This window comes from Cyprinodon variegatus, unplaced genomic scaffold (assembly GCF_000732505.1).
Source record: "Cyprinodon variegatus isolate N-32 unplaced genomic scaffold, C_variegatus-1.0 Scaffold404, whole genome shotgun sequence".
NCBI classification, from domain to species: Eukaryota; Metazoa; Chordata; class Actinopteri; order Cyprinodontiformes; family Cyprinodontidae; genus Cyprinodon; species Cyprinodon variegatus.
Window position 1 is genome coordinate 488,367 of NW_015150857.1, and position 6,229 is coordinate 494,595.

At 36.3% G+C, this 6,229-nt stretch overlaps 1 protein-coding gene across 1 annotated transcript in view; it reads right to left on the minus strand.

The window, feature by feature from the left end:
• Positions 1–6,229, minus strand: part of LOC107093031 (protein FAM163A-like) — a 26,310-nt gene that overhangs the window by 5,583 nt on the left and 14,498 nt on the right. The window lies entirely within an intron of this gene.

The window sequence follows — 6,229 nt, forward strand, 5'->3', positions numbered from 1 at the left end:
GGATGGATGGATGGATGGATGGATGGATGGATGGATGGATGGATGGATGGATGGAGAGATGGATGGATGGATGGATGGATCCATAGAAGTTCTTGGCAAGAGCTTTTCACCGAAGACGAACTACATCTTGGACGAAGGGCAGACATTTTATATAGAATAGAAATATATTTTTATCAGCCCTGATTGGCATAAATCAGGTGTCTCACTGGAAATGGGAAATAGACAAATGAAAGCATACAGATACACACAGGACAAAAAAAATATGTTAAAGAACAAAACCCAAAAGCTTAAGGCGGCAAACACCAAGTGGCAAACTCAGGTAGAAAAAAGAAGCCCTTTTACAGAAAAAAACAAAAAAGCAGTGTGAATGATAACATGGAGAAGACAATTAAAACATTTTTTTGAGCATAGGAAATGGGTGAAACTGACAGAATGATTATAAACACGTATTGGGTCTGTTGGGAGCAGTGAAGTTTACATTTCTAGGAGGAAGGATCAGCACCAGTGTTACTTTGTGCACATAGTGAGCAGTAGTAGTTTTTTGGCAAAGAATCTCTCCAGTTACGTAACAGTGTAATGCATGGACTAAGAGACAGTCTCCAACAAAGATGTTACTTTGGTTACAGTCCAGTGTGAATCCTAGGACAGAGGTGATGTTACCAATGAGATTAATAGTATGCAAAAACTAAGGATAATATACTTAGTTCACAGCAAATCACTGCTGTGGGAAGCGCATTGGTACAGTTTTTTTTTTGTTTTGGTGTTAATTTATGCATTTGGACATAATTACAACTAATGAGGCAATAAAATGATGCAGGCCAGCAGAAAAGATAATTATAATCTAAACCTAACCATTAGCAAAATAGATTGAGAGGACAAGCAAAATGTCCTCACTTTACAACAACTGGTCCTCAATGTGATGTTTAAACTGGAAAAATGGTCCTCACACTGAGGGCTAGACAGGTACACATACACACACACACCCCTACCTATTAGTGCTTAAGACTTCAGATTTTTGATGTCTTATTCACGCTTTAAAAACTTTCCTGCTTAGCGACCTGGAAAATTACCATAAAAAGTTCATAAGCTAATGTAACAAATATCTGTGATTTCACCTGCAAATCCTCCCTGGAAAATTTCAGAGCTGTAGTTGTCTGTTTAAAACAAGCTCAGGTCTCTACAACGTACTTACCCTGCAGCTACAGTCTTAGGTATGTAGTTGGTCTAATATTGACTCTTGTTCAATTAACTTCTCCATGCTTAGATGGACAGATGAAAACAATAATATAACATATATTTATATTATCATGCTAAAGCTTCTTGATAAGTGTATCCTTTTGTATTGACTCTAATAGCAAGTAGCATAAAATTACACATAACATCATTACATACAGTGCCAAAATCTGCCACTGTAACGTGAAGGTCACGTTACAATGCTATGTGAGAGCTGCTGCTGTAATACAGGTTTTTCCTTTGACAAAGAAAATAATTACAGAGCTGACATTTAAAACTCAATAGTATCTTATGTAAGCAGACAGCATAGCTAGAAATGATATAACAAGATTTTCTATGCTGCTTCCTTCCCAAAGCCAACACACTCCCTTACAGGCTGTAGTTGAGAGTTGCCAAGGAAACACCCAAAGCGGGTTTGGCGTACTCCATTCAACTTTTCTGTCATGTGGAGAAAACCCCACCTTCTTTTTAATGCCACCTTTTGTCTTCTTTCTTCCTCCTAGTTCAACTTTAGCGAGGCAGAAAGCCTTCAGTCAGTCACAACTTCTGCATCAAAGAGTTTTGGTGGCATTGGCTCCATGTTCCAGTTAGTGCGATCTCTTTTCCTGTCCGCATTAAAACGGATCCAGACCAATATTTTGGACAGATGTCCTTTTCTTCAACTTTTTCTTTTGTGTAAGAATTAAACTGCATGCTTGTGTCACATAGCTGCACATGTTTTTAATTTGACATGGACAACCTCGCTCATACAAGGAGCTGTTGTACATTTTCAATAAAGTCTAATTTTTGTAAATCTTGTGTCTGTTTCACAGATAACTCACAGGAAATAGAGAACAAAAAATTTCAAACCCTCTTATAAAAAGAGGTTTGAATGTACTTTACAAATAAATGTAATATAGAAAGTAGCCAGAAAGAACTGGCGAATCCTCTGTTAGGGAGGGACTTTTTAGATGGTTTAAAAAAGAGAGGTAGTAGATATTCTGCGCAAGGGATGTTAAATTGGAGTTGGTAGAGAAGAAGAAAACCCACCAACAAACCTGATGGATGTAGTGAGGAAGAAGAAAGTCTAACAAAATGTAACCAGCAATAAGTCAAGGACTTTTATTTTTGCGGGGCCGCTTCCTATGTTGCCCCAAACTCTGCTGGCTGCTTTAAACTCCCGCCTCCAGCATGCAGTTGAAAGATCCTCACCTTTTTCCGCTGTGATTGTGGCTTGCTGTTGGCATCTTCCTTACAAATTCATCCAAAATCCTTGAACCTATTGATTTGATTGCCGGGTGAGTTTGTTATTAGAAACAGTATTACTTTTTAATGTGGTACTCCTGCTCAATTAAGTACTTCTGCTTTTATTATTTTATTATTTAAATTGTCTTGATTGTTTTTTGGAAGTGCAGTTTAATTTTAAATTAGATAGCTTGAAATATGATACTTTTTTGTTTTACTTTATTCAAATTATGGTTAATTTAACCTGATTGAAATGTTTATGTCAAATTATCAGGAATCTGATTTTTGCAATTGCATTGGATATGCATAAACTAAATGCTTAAATTTAATAATTATTTCCTTTGTATTATAATTGTATATAATTGTTGTTTTTGACAAAACACTCAATGGGTTTTCTGACCTTTTAGGTTGGTTTTTTTTTTTTTTTTCCCCTGTTGGATCAGATTCTCATCTGGAGCTGAAGATCATGAGCCAAAAATGGACTTTGGACTTTATGATTTTGAAATTATTTATTTATTTGTCAATTCTTTTGTGTTTTATTCAAATCACGTTATATTCACCAAAACTAACAGCACTGCCTCCTGTTTTTTCACACCTCAGGCTCTTTTAAAGGACACTCTTCTGATGCTGCTTTGTAGCCGCAGTTAGCTGCCTAGACCATAACTGTTACAAAAACATAGAAGAAGAGTTATGACGTAAGCAAACATCTGTGTTGATGTATCAATGGAGCAGTTAAAATAATATGAATTAAACATAGAGATGCAGAATTATCTTTGTTAACTGCTAATGGGAAGCCTTTAGACAGCTGTGGTGTAGAAAACAATGAGTTTCAACCGGAAGAAGATATTATATATCTGCACTCTTCTTTGTGTTCTGTGTGCTTAGTGAAAAAGATCCACATGTGAGACAGAGTCAGTTGTAATGTCTCGGCCACCATCTGAAGAGGCACTGATGGGCGGAATAAAGCTGCCCAAAACATGGAGCAAAACCCTCATCCAAGGTCAAAAGAAGAGAAGTGGAAAATAATAAATCTCAACCCATTAAAATGAAAATGATTGACCTGCCCTATCGGCTATCAGCGGCCTTGATTAGTAAATACGTCCATCCATTATTACAACTACACAAAATCTAATCTTCATCATGCGATAACAACAAACCTATTTGTAGAAGGAACCAGCTGTTTTACACATTACAGAGCCAGTCAAACTCAGATAAACAAACCGGCTTGTCTATAGTTTTTTAAAGCCAAAAAACCACACTTCTGACAATAAGGACCTTCAAATCCAAGGTTAAAAAAAACTGAATCTGTTAAATCATAAATAGATGATGAGGGAGGATATGGTACAGAGTGTAGCTATAGGTTATAATACAAAGGGGGTTGTTTTGTTGACCAAAAAAATGCTTTTTCATTGGGAGTGTGTCTTAATGTTGCACAGATCAATAATATAATATATTAATATCATTTACTCCTATGATATTTCTTACTAATTGTATTATTACGTTATTTTAGATTCTCATTCGGGAATCCTGGAAGCTTAGAGCACACACTTTCTCTTACATTACAAAACTTTGGTTCAAGACACTTCTATACCAATGAGGTTGAGAAAGAATTATCACCGGAAGGAAATTAGTTGATTCAATTCTTTGTAGATGCATACACAAAAACCCCAACAAAAAGTTGTATCTAAGCTATATAAAGGCTTACAAAAACGAAATGGAAATAACTCATTATATGTATAGTCCAAATGAGAAGCAGAGTTAAAAGTGAAACTATCAAAGAGTGACTGGCTTTCAATGTGCAAAACACAACAGTCCTCCACAAGCTCTAGACGCAGGAGGGAATACGGATGGAAATACGCTACTTTATAACGCTTCAATTACAAAATAAAATACTCCATACTCAGCAACAATGTTGGACAGATGAATGCTAGTCCCTCTCATATATTTTGGCAATGTACAAATTTACAAACCTACTGGGATAAAGTTGTTCAGGCTATAGAAGAAATAATAGGATACAAGATACCCAAGGACCCACGAATTATGTACTTGGGATTGCTGGAGAGTGAAAGGATGCACAGGAAAGACATCTATCTTCTCAAAATCTTGATAGTGGCAGCTAAAAAGGCGATTACCAGAAAATGGTTAAAAGGTGACCCTCCACGCCTGACGCCATGGATATCAAAAGTAGAGGAATTCTTCACAATCGAGGAAATGACCTACCACTTAAGGATCAATTTAAAATACCTGAAACAACTTTGAAGAAAGTGGCTTGTTTACACAAATCGGAAAGGACTTACCGTTACCCTCAATAAGACTGCTAGACAAACCTTTTTAAGACCTATGCGACCCCCACATCCACTAAACTCTGACTCTGTTATACCTTTCCTGTATTTTTATCGCCCTTCTCTGTTCACATTCCTTTTTGGATGATTTATGCAAAATTTAAAAATACTAAATAAAAAGTAAAAAAAAAAAAAATAATAATAATAAAGCTTTGTTTCAACCCCAAAAAACTATGTAAGATCATAGCTCATCATCAGCATTATAACTATGCACTGAAATTACAAGAAAGAATACCTTGTTCTGCTCTATTCATGAAAATAATATAATTCATTAACACATTCAAGCAGGAAACTGCAAAGACCACCTAAGCAGAATATGGCGGAAAAGGCAAACTGTAAAGAAAGATTAAAAGTGGCCTTTGAGGTATTTGCTCATAATGAACTTCAATAGAACAAAGATGCCCTGCAGATAATTACAATAAGAATATCTAAAATCCGCAATTACAATATGTGTTTAGTTCTAACAGAATAGGTTTGGATGAGATTAACATGCTGAATGCATGAGCGCCGGCTGTGCTCGCCTGTGCTATAACGAACAGGTTATATATGCATAATGCAGCGCAGGTCCAGAATACTAAACCTGACAAGTGTAGCTATTAAATTAATGCTCAACTGTGACTCAAATTAATGTTACTGAAAAGAAAGTAATCAATCAGAGCAGGTCGGCTTTTTGTGTCATTCAGAGACTGTATTTTAAATGGCTTTAGGAAAAGAAGAAACAGCCTTGGTTTTGAACCAGCAATCAGTCAAAGGTGGAATTTCACTGCAATATCAGTTGTTAAAGGAAACCATACTACCTCAGGTTAACATTGCAATAAAATAAGTGATATTCTTAATGAGTTTTTAAATCATTTTACTAATTTAAAAAAAGACTGAGATAAAATAATGGTATTCTCCCAACTGTGGATATTCCCACCAGTTTTAGCTGCTCCAATAACACCTTGCATGTCTTTAGAGCTTTTCTGTCATGAGCTTTATGAACTCAAATAAATAAATAAAAAATCATTTAAACCTGCAACATGCCCTCAAGGCCCAAATACACCAACAAAAGCTGCCTTATCCTTACTGTCCAAGGAAGAGACAATGAAACAATGAATTAGATTCATCATGATTAACTGAACATTGAAATAATTGTCACCTAATAATCCATTTATCATTAAAAGGAGTATAGAGACTCTAACACAAGCCATTAGCTGAAAGAACACCTAGAGCCGCTTTTATGCTGAAAAAAACATTTTTTAACCATGAATATGTTCTATCCAAAACTCCTGAAGTGGTTTTAGATTCACCTGAAAGGTGTCAAAAGGAGCCAGTTAAGGTGGCTCGGGCATCTGTTCCGGATGCCTCCTCGTCGCCTCCCTCTGGAGGTGTTCCAGGCATGTCCTACTGGGAGGAGGCCTCATGGAAGGCCCAGGACATACTGGAGGGAC